The 16,096-nt window shown below is 33.0% G+C and overlaps 1 protein-coding gene across 1 annotated transcript in view; it reads left to right on the plus strand.

Annotated features, from left to right (window-relative positions):
- The window catches only part of LOC110022537 (heterogeneous nuclear ribonucleoprotein Q-like), a 48,797-nt gene that overhangs the window by 26,168 nt on the left and 6,533 nt on the right, over positions 1 to 16,096 (plus strand). The gene's annotated exons all lie outside the window — the stretch shown is intronic.

Here is a 16,096-nt window from a genome sequence, read left to right on the forward strand (position 1 = left end):
TGATTTTCGTGAAATCATGGCTGGTTTGTGGTATTTTCCTGACTATAAATATGCATATAATGTAAGGGTTTCAGACATCGGAAGTCATCCGAAGGTGTCTAATTCCCTGACGTCTGTTCTTGTAAGTTCTAAGTCGTTTGCTTAATAAATTATCTTCTGCTTGTTTGTTCATCTATTCTGCTTAAACTTCTGGCATAATATTCTTTGTGAAACCCAAGCCAGCAATCCTTTATTTCCGCAAACTCCTTTTGGGTGGGGGGATTTTTAGTAGTTTCTATTTTTATGATTAGTTTTTTTGTTGGGAATTTCTATTTTTTTTTTTTTTTTTTCTAACATGGGGACTTTATGGCTTTTCTAATGTGGTGACCTTCCTCTTCTATTTATCTTGAAACTGAGTCTCATTAAGTCATGGAGGTATAATTATTTTTTCCCTCCGAAAAACTACAATACAAATGATTTTGTTATAGAGCCCACTGAGATGAATTCCGCTCAAGATTATCCCGTCCTAAGATATGATATAATTCGTGAGGTATTAGCTTACTTGTTCCCCTATTTTACTCAGGTTTGGTAAGTGTCCTATTATATCAAATGTACTTGATGTGCAATGAAGAATATTTAGAGCAGTTGGTTGTTTTTTCATTTTAGGCAATTATCAAACCTTTTTGGCGGAGGATGAAGACACTTTCGATGTAGTGTTTTCTCATGCAACCCAACGCTCAATGTTGCTATTTGTAGAAGTTGTGTTCGTTATGATCAGGTGAGGAGAAACCATTGATTCTCTTCCATGTGTTAATCCTCGTAAATGTACAACTAAATTCTCACGAGCCAAGTTGTCGGAAAAAATGAATCGAGTTCATGAAGCTGTAGATTTTGAACCAAGTGAACTCACTCAAGGGGCTACCCGAAACATGTATTTGGATCGTTCTATTTGTTGTTAAGTATGTTGTTATCACCTATATAAGCAATCAACTAGCCTATGAACTTGTCCACAAGACATAGCCATTGATGTGCTAAAGCATATAAAGCTTTTAGCCAGCTTTGCTAAAGATCTCATTAGATAAACTTCATTCTCAAATAATCTTTTCTTTTACTCAGATCTTATCAAGGGTTCTCCATGCTCTTAAATACAAAGTTGCTCGAAATCAAGCTTTATTATGCAATATAACTATTATTATGTAAATTTAGCTTTTCCTTTAGCATGAACCTTTAACAGAAACTTATAAATATGTTGCCGGAGAATGAGCTTGATATATTCTAGTACATTTTGGTTAGCTCAGTCATATCAAATTGTATTTTTAGACAATAGTTAGGGTTGCAAGCTAACTGAATCTAGCCAAGTTAGAGGTTATTCACGCTTGAGCTTATTGACCATAAGCCTATTCAAGCTTGGTTCAAGTTTTAATGGTGGTTTTCGAGCTTGAATATTTAAATTCATACTTATTTACGCTTGGTTCAAGATTGGTTTATTTTGTGATTATCAAGTTTTAAATAGGCAGCTCATTTGAAAATACAAACGAACCCCTTATTAGGTCTTAGCAAGCTGAACTTTATTTGAGCCGAACAAAAGAATAGTGCCATTCAATTCAAACCTACCCTGCTACTGGACCATATGACCACATTTTATTTTTTTGGAAGGTAACCTTTATCATTTGGAATTTCCCAAGCCACTTCACAATTTTCAAGCAACTCTCTTACTCTTTTTATGTAAACATTATTAGTTTTTACCTCCACACAACTTTAGACTAAATACCTAATGGTATGACCATGATTTTGGATCTTATGCACAAATTATTCCATAAAAATCTTTTGGAAGCATCTCCTAATAGAATTTTTATTATAAAAATATTAGTACGTTTTACCTATTTCACTACTATATAATGAACTCTTATTTTTTATAGAATGTGCATTAAATATATATTTGACCGTTTATTTAGTAATATTAATCTTTTTATATATTTTAAGATAAAGAGTTTTTTTAATTTTAAAATAAAATTTAATTATATTTTATTGAAGTATTTTTTCAGTTATAATTGTACATTAGATTTTATCTCAGTTACAGATACGTTAATTATATGTGTTGAATGTGTGAAGTGGTATACATATCCTTAATCTAGTTTTATATTCAATATTATATCAAGCTTCAATTAAGTTAGTTAATGAGTTTGATCACAAACTTTAAACGATATTATTTATTGTCACGAGTAAATTGAGGGATAAATTGTTCATGTTTCTTCATTCAACAATTGAGTATTTATAAAAATATTTAATTTGTTTACTGATTTAATCAAATATATGAAATGATCTCTAATCGAGCTAAGCCACTTATAGCTTATTGAATGTTTAGTTTATTTGAATTTCATAGTTTGTTTACCTAGTTCTATTTATCTTCTCTATTTCTCATAGGCTTAGTTTGTAATTCACTAAAGCTTTGGTATCATCTACAAAAGAATTTAGATACTTCATCTTCTTAGATGCAATGAGCATGGATGGAGACCTATGACCATTAGCTAAGTTATGGAGCCTCACGAGGAAAGGATTTCTCTCATGGTGGAGCGACCGGACTTAAATTACCAATTATAATTGTATTGATTAGAAAAACACTTGACAAAATAGTCCAACGTGGAACAATTATTTATTCCCATATTCTTTCAAAGTGCAGATACGATCCTCTTATTTGTAGGCTATAATCTGGTTCAAAGTACTCGGCTTTACACCAATTATTGATAAGACATACCCAAGGAGAGTTTCACAGAAACTTTATTGACTTTTTGTACTGCGAAGTGTTGACTTTAACTATACAATGCTTTCTCTATGGAGATTCTAGAGGCTCGACCTCCATAGATGTCCAAAATGTAGAAATAGACTGAGAAGTTGTGCCATCAGCAACAATAATAACATTGGCATTGATGCAGAACAAAAGGTGAGAATATTAGACGAGTTTCCACAATCACGAGGAAAGGGTGATATCTTTCATGGTGGAGCAACCGGACTTAAATTACCAATCATAATTGTTTTGATTAGAAAAACACTTGATAAAATAGTCCAGGGAATTTTTGGAACAATTCTTCATGCCCATATTCTTTCAAAGTGCAGATATGATCCTCTTATTTGTTTGCTATAATCGGGTTCACTTTGATCCATGTAGAAACAGGCTAAGAAGTTGTGCCATCAGCAACAATAATAACATTGGCATTAATACAAAACAAAATGTGATAATTTTATGATGAATCGCCACAATCACGATGGTATACACTTTTACTCTACTTTGAGTCTCTTGTATAGAGATTGGTGATGCCATCCATGGCAGGGAGTATTGCAAGTGACAACTACTGACGAGGACTGATTCACACATTCAAGACTTGTCAAAATACCTTGTTTCAAGGAGATCATCAACGCGATGCAGTGGATTGCTGACATCCTGGTAACCTTGTTGAAGAACGTAACACATGAGTGGTATCAGCAATACTTAGAAATTGATGATTTAACGTATTTAAACTTCAAACTAGTTCAGTAAGGAGAGGTAAATGCTGCATAAATGTCATGATCCTTGCGATGGAATGGGCAAAATTTATCTTCATCGATGCAGATAAACCTTGAAATGGTAACCTCTATAGTGATGGGATTGTGGTCATAGTATTGATCACGAACCACCAAATCGACATCATTTTAGCTCCGGGAGCAATCCCAACATTCCTAGCGGCAGACCCCACAACAATAGAAGAGTTCTTTTCAAACGACCTCATCAGAGGGGAGAATTCTGTAGCACACTTCAAATTGAACTGCACAACAGGCTTAACGGACTTGTTCATTTCAGGCTTCATCACTGCGACAACCACATCCCCGAACTTGGCTCCAACATCGTCGAACCCTTGTCCAAATTTAATGACTGTCAGGTCAGACAACTCACTCATGTTGATAACAACCTCTACTCCGGTAGCGAAAGAAAAAATCAACTTTGGCGAAGACATTGTTCCGTTCATTTGAAGAATTTCCAAAAGTCAGCGATTTCTTGCGTCTTGCAGTTTCAACGGAAGTACACAAGTCGACGTACCTGTCATGTGAACTGGGCAATTTATTTTATATATATTTTTTATTTTGAATTTTATTCACGTGTATTGTTTTGTTTTGATATTTTTATCTTCTTTTAATCTTTATTTACGGATTTTGGAGCGTGTTTTCATATATTTGTTAACTGTGTTCGCTTAATTTCAGAATTTAAACGGAAGGTATGAGCGTAGAGATTAAAAGTGAAATTCAGGACCCGGTCCGGAATTGATTTCACAACGCACCTCGCGCACTAACACACCTATTGGGGGTCCGATCCCACACAAAAAAAAAAACCCTTAATATTCCTGAACCACTCTGTTTAGGGATTGGTTAAACAGATGATTCTGGATCCGAGAGAGTTGGTCGTGCTTGCCCACGAAAGAAATGAGAGAAGCATGCCGACGGAAGAATGTTAATCTGGTCCATGAAGGACATAGACACATTAATGATGTATGAAGACAGAAAATTACTTATCATAATGTAGAGTAGAGCTAGTCCTCAGCTGAGTCGCTAGAAATTGTCAGCCGTTAAATTGAAAAAAATAATTGTTTAATTTTGAAAAGACAAGACCGAACCGATCCTATATAGACGATAGTTTAAATAAACGAGCACAACACTACAAGTGACATACCTATCCCGAGAAATAAACATCATTTATCCGTGAGGATTTATCAAATAAATTAAAGAATTTCTGACATCCGTTTTAGCCTGCGAACATTAATGTTGACCGACAAGTTCCCCTACATAATTTTAAGAATTAGATACAATTTATTTTACTTGGGTTCTTAAAGCTCTCTATAGAGACAAACATATAGTTAATTACCTCTCAAATGATTAAATTTACTTAATAGAACTCTCGATGATGATCAAATGTATCAATTTTCATGAATTCAAAGTTTAGGGTTTTCAAAGTTGGACATAGAAAGCTCAAGTGGAAAAATGGACTAAATGGGAATAATTATTTCTAGAGTCAAAGGAAAGAAAAGTAGGGGATGTCACAGATCCTTAGGGAAACATCGGTCACTTCCTAAACTATCATATTATTTGGCTTCAATTTTGAGATGTTATTCGATGTTTCTTCTTGCCAATTTTATTACTTAGGGCTTATATTTGCGTGACACAGTCATACAAATGACCTGAAAGATATGAGGGTTTACAGTTTACATCGTATCGGGCGACAACCTCGGAACCTAAAACAAAGATATGAGAGTCTACATCGTATCGGGCGACAACCTCGGAACCTAAAACGAGTTAGGGCTTAGATTGCATAACTTGGCTTTGCAAATACCTAAAAAATAAAGTGAGGATTTATGTCGCACTAGACAGACTACCTTGATATCGTATGACTTGTTATTTAAACTAGGGAAAAATATGCTGTTGTTAATCGTCATCCTCCACCTGCTATTTCTCTGTCGTACTGCCCACGAAGACTTGCTCCAAGCTCCGAACTGTAGCAACTCCTTACTTTATTTTTGTATTTGCAAGTATAATTATTATTGGGTCTCAAGGGCCCGATGTATCTCCTAACATATGTCTCACTGTTCTCTACCCAAGGAGTTTAACAAGTGCATTAAAGTAAATAATGCAATAAAAAGAACAACAAATTACAGGAAACTTAAATAAATTGCTAGAAAACTCGGTATAAGAAAATCATAATAAATAAACATAAATGAGTAAAACAAAACATGATGTCACCTATAAAGGACCAGGAGTATGTGATTTATATATGGCATGAGGAATGTCTCTAATTGCCTGGAGGATTTGAGTGTAAGGCTCAAGCTCAAATCTCAGAGCATTAGGTTTTACTGTAGGTTAAGTCATGACGGGAATTTCACTACTTGATTTAATTAAAAGGAAGTTATGAACCACATCTTGGTGTTTCCTTATGTCTAGCATTTTAACTAACTTATGAATTGAGGTCAAATGCCTAGTTTCATCATTCATTTGAAAATTAGGTAAAGAAATTCTGACCTAGGATGTGCTCATAAAATTTAGTAAGCCTGCACTTTAATCTGTGCTTGAAGTGATTTAAGATGTTTTACCCTCAATGAAATATTTTCCAACTAATCCTCCAATATCTTTTCAGTGTTTTACAAATAATTATATCAGAAATTCTTATTTTTGACTTAATCGTTATACCAAAAACAATTCAACGGAGAATGAGACCGACCTACTTCTAAAAAGAAATCAACAAAGCAAAGGGGCATAATCACAAGTAAATCAGCCTAAAACCGTTTAAATTATTTCAAATCATTGATCAAATCAACCGTCAAAAGATGTTTAAAAGCTTCCAAAAATCAGCACTTAAATTGCCCAAATCGATGTATAAAGCCTCCAAAAATCAGCACTTAAGCCCAAACCAATACATAAAAGCTTTCAAGTATTTTCTCAAATTGACACAAACATAGAGCAGAAAACAACCATGAAACTTGGTCAAAACCGCAGTATGAATGGGACACCAAATAGTTTCAAACATTTTCAAAACCGCGGCGAGGCGAGCTGCCATTTCCAAATTCAGCTTATAAAAACAAGTGAACTGCTGGCGTCATTTCTTGAAAAGTTAAGGGATAAACTAGCTGCAGTTTTAATATCAGTTAACAGTGACTAAGCACTAATTAAACTCCAGAATACATTACATCTCTTCATTTCCATTGAAACAAATTATTCACAGGTAGGTTCTTTTGATAATTATTCATTTGCAAATAGTTCTTATCATCAAAGTTTCTCTAAGCTAATTCAAATGATATGAACAACAAATGATAAAGTAATTAAATATTACAAGGACTTGCCAATCCTGAAATCCCCCATAACCAAATATCAAAATACTTTCCATGTGAGTTGGATTACCATAAGGAATAAAAAGTTTAAGCATATTAACAGAGAAAGAACATCCAAAGCAAATACAAAACAAGCCAAGATAAATTATATCGCAAGAAAGTCTGCCCACACGAAACGTTTGCATAAATGAGCACATGAACCACTATTGAATCCTCATATGACTCAAGAGTATAGAACCGACTGAACACAGGAACCACTATTGAATCCTCATATGACTCAAGAGTATAGAACCGACTTATATAAATCTTAAATTTGTATAAAGCCAACCCAAATGAATTTCTAATCCACATATAACCGACTTATACAAATTTCAAATTTGCATAAAGCCGACCCACATACTTTTTAGGTTCTGAATAGATATGAATGTGAAAGTTTCATATTTGAGGTGACATGTGTGTGAATTTCCATTTCTCTTTTTCTTTTGATGTTTTAGGCAATTAAATACATAAGGAAATGTGATATGCATGTAAATCTTCCAAAATTTATGTTGCTTGGAACAGAGGAGATCAACACAACAAACATAGGGTAAATCATATAAAATAGTTACCTCAGAATTAGATACAGTTCACTGCCCATGTGCATTTACATGTCATCCAATCCATGTCTTTACACATCTAGCACCTAAGTTTCACTTTTTGTAGTAATTCCACCCAAATCCTTCATGCAACAAGAAGAAAACCACCATACATACCTAAAATTTGCAGCCTATAAACCGCCAAACAAACCCAAGAACCACCAAATTTGCAGCCCAAACAGTGGGCAAAAACCTCCCAAATCGCAGCCAAATAAACCATTAAATATCTCATTAAAGTCTTAAAACAACATTGGTAAAAAAAATCTTCAAACGGCACTAAAACAATTGCAAAATTCCCCTTTCCCAAATCAGCAGTTGATCAGCTTAAAACAGTCTCCAAAAAAATTCTAAATACTTGCAATTTATCAAATCTTTATGAATAAAACCAGAAATCATACTCTTTGACATATTAAATATGATTAGAAAATGAAACATATATATGCTAATGAATGAGCTACCGGAAAGATCGAACCCATGAAGATTATAGAGGCTACCTCCAAAATGCTCGAAGAAAGGAGAAAAAGGGCTTCGAACTAGAAAGAGTCAAACGACAAAGCTTCAACAACGCACACAACCAGCCGCAATCCAACAACAAAACTCGCCCCTTTTTTTGCTCAAAGTAAAACAGAGAAAACCAAAGCTCCAAGCACATGCAGAACAGACCAACCAAGACCAACCAAGTGGGAAGAATCACTCAGAATTTTGGCAGAATCCCCTCTCTCCAAAATTTCAACCAACCAGTAGAGCCTCCCCAAATGGGGTTTTTATAGGCAAAGAGGGAGTGAAGATGTTACCTATACCCATCTGAGGTGAACTGAAGCTTGAAAGCGATGGGCGGGAGTGCTAATGGTTTAACTTCTACCAAAAGTGTAACTACATAAAGCAATGATACCTCAAGTGAATCCAAAAAGTTCCAAACAAACCATGCAAAATGTCAGCCCAATCACAAGCAATATTTGGAGCATGTATTTCATACTTTAATTGCAAGAAAGAAAGTGAAATGATGAGTCTCAAGCACAACCACTCAATCCCTTAAAGAACAATGACAGATTTATATGCATACCACTCAATCCCTACGTATTTACATATCTAACACCCAAATCTGATATTGCATATTAAGAATTTCAAACACTTACCTATTCTATACTCAAGATTTCAGATTTACAAACACACTACTCAATTCCTAGGTATTTACATACCTGACACCTAACTATTGATTTTTTTTTTTACATATAGGACACCTTACACATGCATTAAAAAATGTTAATTTCTCTTTCAATAGTGGAAATTGTGGTATTTATGAGGTGATATGAAAGTTTGGGTGGTATTAAGGTAAAAAAAAATAGTTTTAAGTGTTAGAAATGTAAACACATAAGAATTAATTGGTATGCATGTAAATGTGTCATTGTTCTTTAATGACTGTGCTTGAGACCCATCATTTTACTTTCTTTCTTTCAATTAAAGTATGAAATACATGCTCCAAATATTACTTGTGACTGGGCTGAAATTTCGCATGGTTTGTTTGAAACTTTTTGGATTCACTTGAGGTATCATCGCTTTATGTAATTACACTTTTGGTAATTACACTTTTGGTAGTAGGAGTTAAACCATTAGTACTTCTGCCCGTCGCCTTCAAGCTTCAGTTCACCTTAGGTGGGTACAAGTAACATCTCCTCTCCCTCTTTGCTTATAAAAATCCCTTTTGGGGAGGCTTTTTTGGTTGACCGAAATTTTGGAGAGGGGGAGGATCTGCCAAAATTCTGAGTGATTCTTCCCTCTTGGTTGATTTGTTCTTTGTGTTCTTGGAGCTTTGGCTTTCTCTGTTCTACTTTGAGCAAAAAATAGGGGTGAGTTCTGTTGTTGGATTGCGGTTGGTTGTGTGTCGTTGCTGAAGCTTTGTCGTTTGACTCTTTCTAGTTCGAAGCCCTCTCCCTTTTTCTCCTTTCTTCGAGCATTTTGGAGGTAGCCTCTATAATCTTCATGGGTTCGATCTTTCCGGTAGTCGATCTTTCTGGTAACTCATTCATTAGCATATATGTGCTTCATTTCCTAATCATATTTAATGTGCCAAAGAGTATGATTTTTGGTTTTATTCATAAAGAATTGATGAATTGCAAGCATTTGGAATTTCTTTGGGGGTTATTTTAGGGGGATCAACTGCTGATTTGGGAAGGGGGGAATTGTGCACTTGTTTTAGTGCAATTGAAAGTTTTTTTACCAATGGTGCTTTAAGGCTTTAATGAGACATTTGATGGTTTATTTGGCTGCGATTTGGGAGGTTTTTGCCCACTGTTTGGGCTGCAATTTTAGTGGTTATTGGGTATGTTTGGTGGCTTATAGGCTGCAGCTTTTAGGTCTGTTTGGTGGTTTTCTTCTTGCTGCATGAAGGATTTGGGTGAAATTAGTATAAAAGGTGGAATTAGTATAAAAAGTGAAACTTAAGTGTTAGATGTGTAAAGACATGGATTTGATGACATGTAAATGCACATGGGCAATGAACTTATCTAATTTGGAGGTAACTATTTTATTTGATTTACCCTATGCTTGTTGTGTTGATCTCCTCTATTCCAAGCAACATAGAATTTGGAAGATTTACATGCATACCACCTTTCCTTATGTATTTAATTGCCTAAAACATCAAAAGAAAAGAAGAAATGGAAATTCACACCACCTAAAATCCGAAACTTTCACATGCATATCTATTCAGAACCTGAAAAGTATGTGGGTCGGCTTTATGTAAATTTGAGATTTATATAAGTCGGTTCTATGTAGGTTGGAAATTCATTTGGGTCGATTTTATGCAAATTTGAGATTTATATAAGTCGGCTCTATACTCTCTGGTCATATGGGGATTCAATAGCGGTGCTTGTGCTCGTTTATGCAAACATTTCGTATGGGTAGGGCTTTTTGCGATATAATTTATCTTTTAGCTTGTTTTGCATTTTCTTTGAATGTCTTTTCTTTGTTAATATGCTTAAGCTTTTTTTTCCTTATGACAATCCAACTCTCATGGGAGATATTTGGTTATGGAGGATTTTCAGGATTGACAATTCTTTATAATATTTAATTACTTTGCCTTTTGTAGTTCATATCATTTGAATTAACTTAGGAAAATTTTGATGATAAGAACTGTTTGCAAATGAATATTTATTCTACCCGTGAATAATTTGCTTTGGTGGAAATGATGAGCTGTAATGTATTTTGAAGTTTAATTAGTGTTTAGTTTACTGATTTAGCTGATGTTATTAAAACGACAGCTAGTTTATCCCTTAGCTTTTCGTGAAATGTTCTTAGTAGTTCATTTGTTCTTATAAGCTAAATTTGGAAATGACAGCTTGCCTCGCCGTGGTTTAAGAAATGTTTGAAACTATTTGGTTTGTCGTTTGTACTGCGGTTTTGACCACGTTTTATGGTTGTTTTCTGCTCTGTTTTTGTGTCAATTTAAGAAGATTTTTGGATGCTTTTATGTATCGATTTGGATTCTTTTAAGTGTTGATTTTCTTAGGCTTTTGTACATCAATTTGAGCACTTTAAGTGTTGATTTTTGGAAGCTTTTAAACACCTTTTTGGGGTTGGTTTGATGATTGATTTGAAAAAATTTAAACGCTTTTAGGCCGATTTACTTGCGATTCTACCCCTTTGCTTTATTGATTTCTCTTTAGAAGTGGGTCGGTCTCATTCTCCATTGATTTGTTTTTTGTTATAATGGTTTAAGTAAAAACTGAGAATTTATGATTTAATTATTTGGAAAACACTTAAAAAATATTTGAGAATTAGTTGAAAAACAATTTAAAAGATATTCAAGGTAGTCTACCTAGCACAAAATAAATTTAAAAGATATTCGAGGTAGTCTACCTAGCACAAAATAAATCTTCACTCTATATTTTAGGCTTTTGCACAATCAAGTTGTGCACTCTAAGCCCTAACTCGCTTTAGGTTTCGAGATTGTCGTCTGATACGACGTAAACCCTCATATCTTCTAGGTCATTTGTTTGACCGTGTCACGTAAATATAAACCCTAAATAATACAATTGGTAGGATGAAACATCGAATAACATTTCAAAATTGAAGTCAAAACAATAGGATAGTTGGGAAGTCACCGATGTTTCCCTTAGGATTCGTGACACCCCCTACTTTTCTTTCCTTTGACTCCAGAAATAATTGTTCCCATTTGATTCCTTTCTTCACTAGACTTTTCTATGTTCAACCTTGGAAACCCTAAACTTTGAATTCATGAAGATTGATACCTCTGATCATCATCGAGAGTTCTCTTAAGTGACTTCAGTCATTTGAGAGGTAATTAATTATAAGTGTTTGCCTCTATATGGAGCTTTAAGAACCCAGGTAATATAAACTCTATCTAATTATTAATATTAGGTAGAGAAACTTGTCGATCAACATAAATGTTTGCAGACTAAAATGAATGTCATAAATTTTTTAGTTTAATTGATCGAGCCTCAAGGATTAATGATATGTGTATATCTTGGGATAGGTATGTCACTTGTAGTGTTGTGCTCGTTTATTTAAACTATCATTTATATGTGATCGGTTCGGTCTCGTATTTTCAAAATTAAACAATTACATTTCAAAACTATATATAAATCATATTTTTTTTCGATTTAACGGCCGACACACTGCCTGTAAGTAATATATCGACACACCACTTGCAATAAGTAATATAACACTCTCAAGAGCATAACATAGAAAATTGCGTCTCCAAACACAATAACAATGCCAAAAAGTTTCCTAAAAAAGTATTATAATTAGAAAATAAATCAAAAGAAGAAAAAGTAAAAAATCCACATGATTTCAAAATCCACATGATCTCAAAATCCAATTTTCAGTTCAGAAGTCCTGTGAGGATCGCGAGATTGGGCTATTCTGCAATTTTGCAGGATTTTATGGAAATGGTAAAACTCTCGCATCATTCTCTTTGGATATGAGATGTTTCTTTTTTTTGTTGAACTTGGGTCCCGCAGTCTAATATTTTTTCCGAAAAAATATTTAAGATTTTCATAATTGCAATTCATCACTCTTGTTTGACCATATGTTGGTGGGTGCACTTACGATTGTAAACGAGCCGATCTTGAGCGAGTTCAGGCTTGTCTCGTGTTCGGTTTGTTCAAAACAATTCATGTTTGAAATCGGCTCGTGAACAGTGTGTTCATGTTCGGTTGAAATTGGCTCGTTAAAATTAAATTGAAAAAAATAGATGTAAAGTGTTGAATTCGAACCTGAACCAAATGTATGCAAAAGAGTACACTAATCACATTACTACACGAGTTGTTACGATTTAAACTTAGATATAAATATATATAATATATTCTTATATAAATAATATATTTAACATATTATATAAATAATTATATAATTTTTTTTATTTCAAGCTAAAACAAGCCGAACATGAACGAACGAAGAGCTGCTTATGTTCAGCTCGTTTGCAATTCGAGCTTTAATAAATTGTTCGTGTTCAACTCGTTTACTTAACGAACGAACCGAACACGAGTTGTTCAGGAACAACAAGCTTTTTTGACAGCCCTAGGTGCACAGTTGAACTGAATTGGAACTTAATATGCAAATTACTTCATATAGCTTTTTAGAAATAACTTAAGCTTTTCATCTTTGATATGTGGGACTTCCCTCATTAGTGGCTACGTAGGAGCTATAGATTGTTTGTCTGAAAATCTTAAAAGTTTTTTATTTGAGTTTGTCTCGTGTCTGGCACTGGTTCTTCAAACTCATGACTCTCTTGGACAATTATTGTCAGTTCTGCTGACAATTGATTTTTCATTGTAGGTCAATCACATAGAAAAAAACATTTTGCCATCATCTACAAACATCGACAAGCCTTTATCCCACTAAATTGGGCTGGCTCCATGAATCCTTTTTCTCCATTTAGTGCTATTGAGTGTCATATATATTTTTTTTAAGTCTAATAAATTTAGATCATTTTTTATACAACATGCTCAAAACTTTTTAGGTCTAATTTTACCTTTCTTATGATAAGTCAATTCTAAAACATCGACTCTCCTAATTGAGTCTTAAGATGGTCGATGTTTAATGTGGTCAAACCATCTAAATTGACTCTCTAATCTTGTTTGTCACTGAAGCTACTCTAACCTCTTCATAGATATATTCATTTCACATTTTGTCTCTATGTTCGCTTGGCATTTTGTCTGTAAAGCCGCTCATCCACCTTAGCATTCTCATCTCAGTGACACTTAACTTTTATGCTTCTTTTTCACGTACCAACATTGCGCCATAAAGCATTGTAAGTATTAACACCATTTTATAAAATTTTCTTAATGGTGCTTTTTTATCGCACAATAGACCTGATGCATTCCTCCACTCCAGCCATCCAACTTTAATTCTATGGATAACATCCTCATCTATATCACCATTACTTTTAACAATAGACTCGAGATATCTAAAACGTTCACTCCTTTTATTGACTTGATCACCCATTGTTATAACTCTGCCACTAGTTTTACTCTACTAAAATTACATTATTTTAACTCCGCCGCAATATTTACTCTACTAAAATTATATTCCATGTATTCAATTTTAGATCTACTTAAATGAAAGTCTTTAGACTAAAAAGTTGACCTCCATAATTCAAGATTTTCTTGTGCTCTCTCTCTAGTCTTATACACAAGACGAATATCATCAACGAAAAGCATACACCAAGGTAAATCCTCCAACAAACGTCAACATCCATAACTAAAGGCAAAATAAATGGGCTTAAAACCGATTTTTGATGTAATCCAATTGAAATAGGAAAATACTTGGTTAATCCTCATTTTTGTCATCTTCTGTAATATTAAAATTATAGGCAATATGATGAATTTCTCACAAACACTGTCAAAACAAAATTTCTCACAAACACTGTCAAAACAAAGATGCTTATGCAAAGAAGGTAGAATAAAAATGTGTTTATTATTACATTTCTTCATCAAACTGTTTTTATAAAAGCTGCAGGAAATTCAATTTATTTTCACATTGAGTAAAAAAGTATACTAGTAATGAAATTAAAAAAAAAAGTTTTAAACAAAACTTCTAAGACTTAGGGAAAAAATGATTTGAACAAAAGAAAAAAAAAACTACAAAAAAAAGCACAATAAAAAATTCAAACTAATGTTAATCAATCATTGCCTTAACGTGTTTAACAATTATAGCTAATGATTGGAAATAAAAGAAATTGGCCATGCCACGACTGATTCACCTTTGGTGTACATTTTGGGTTTTTTTATGCTAAAGCCTCCCCACCTTAATTTCTTATTACTTATCTTTTAAAAAATTAATAATAAATAAAATTTTAACTGCTTATCTCCTATAAACTAGTAGGGAAATTACTTTGTCTAAAAGCACATTAGAATTTGATTGATTTGATTCTTGGATATCCTCATTTTCAAGATGTGTAAATGAGGTTAAATAATCAGTTTGTTGGATATCCTCAAGTCTTAATAATGTTTTTTAATTTTAAGTTATTTGAATAAGGCTAGGTTTGCATATAATTTATTTATTAATATGTCTAAAAGCATGAGTCCATTTGAGATATGTGTAGGGTTTTAATCTGGAGAACTAAAAAATCTTATCAATCTTTTTATTGAGTCTAATTCTAGTTTATTTGCACAATTATCAAATATCTATGGTTTATATGGGATGTTCATGGAAACTTGCTATTATTTATGAAATTTTTAAGTTTTATTCTGATGTGAACAGAAGATACAGGAAATTTAAACTTGGTAATAAATTAATTGTGCTTTTACCTTTTCAACGACTTCTATTGAGAATATTTGCGTATTAAAATGTGAGGTTGATGGGACCATTTGGAGCACATTAGAATTAAATTGATTTGATTCTTGGATATCCTCAATTTCAAGGTGTGTAAATGAGGTTAAATATTCAATTTGTTGGATATCTCTAGTCTTAATAATGTTTACCTGACTTTATTTAACTTGTTTAATTCTAATCTATAATAATATATATGATATTTAAAATTTATGCTTAACTTATTCTATTGTAATGTATAATAATATATATGATATTTAAAATTTAGGCTGAATTTGATTTATATCTTTTAGATTTAATGAAGTTTGATAGAGTTGATCATGTGTTAACTATATCTTAATATCCCAGGGATGAGGAGCCTAGAAATAGACGTTCTTTGATTATTATTATATAATTTTGATTAAGTTTCTTCTTTCAATTTTTAATCTTTTGTGTGTAAACTGAATGCGTGATTCCTTCAAGTGCTGCGTAAGTGAATATCAAATTTTGTGGGAAGTTATCCACCCATTGTAACATAATTTTTTTTTATAAAAAATTTAATATTTTATTTTTTTTATTAAGTTTTCCTCATTTTTTTGGCTATTGGCTTTCTAATGATTAAGAGCTTTTTCAAATTTGACACCGCTTGGACACTATTTGCGATGATCAAATTATAATTGTATAATTGCTTGTTGATTTATGTTGTTTAAATTTCTTGCTAGTTTTTTCTGATTTATTTGTTCATTGTACATTGCTCAAGTTCTAATTTTTGTATTATTGTTTCCATTTAAATAAAGCAAATTGACTTGTCTTGTAGTTAGAAATTTATGAATCGTGTATGTATATATATATGTATATATATATATA

This window comes from Phalaenopsis equestris, unplaced genomic scaffold (genome assembly GCF_001263595.1).
Source record: "Phalaenopsis equestris unplaced genomic scaffold, ASM126359v1 Scaffold000196, whole genome shotgun sequence".
Taxonomy (NCBI): domain Eukaryota; kingdom Viridiplantae; phylum Streptophyta; class Magnoliopsida; order Asparagales; family Orchidaceae; genus Phalaenopsis; species Phalaenopsis equestris.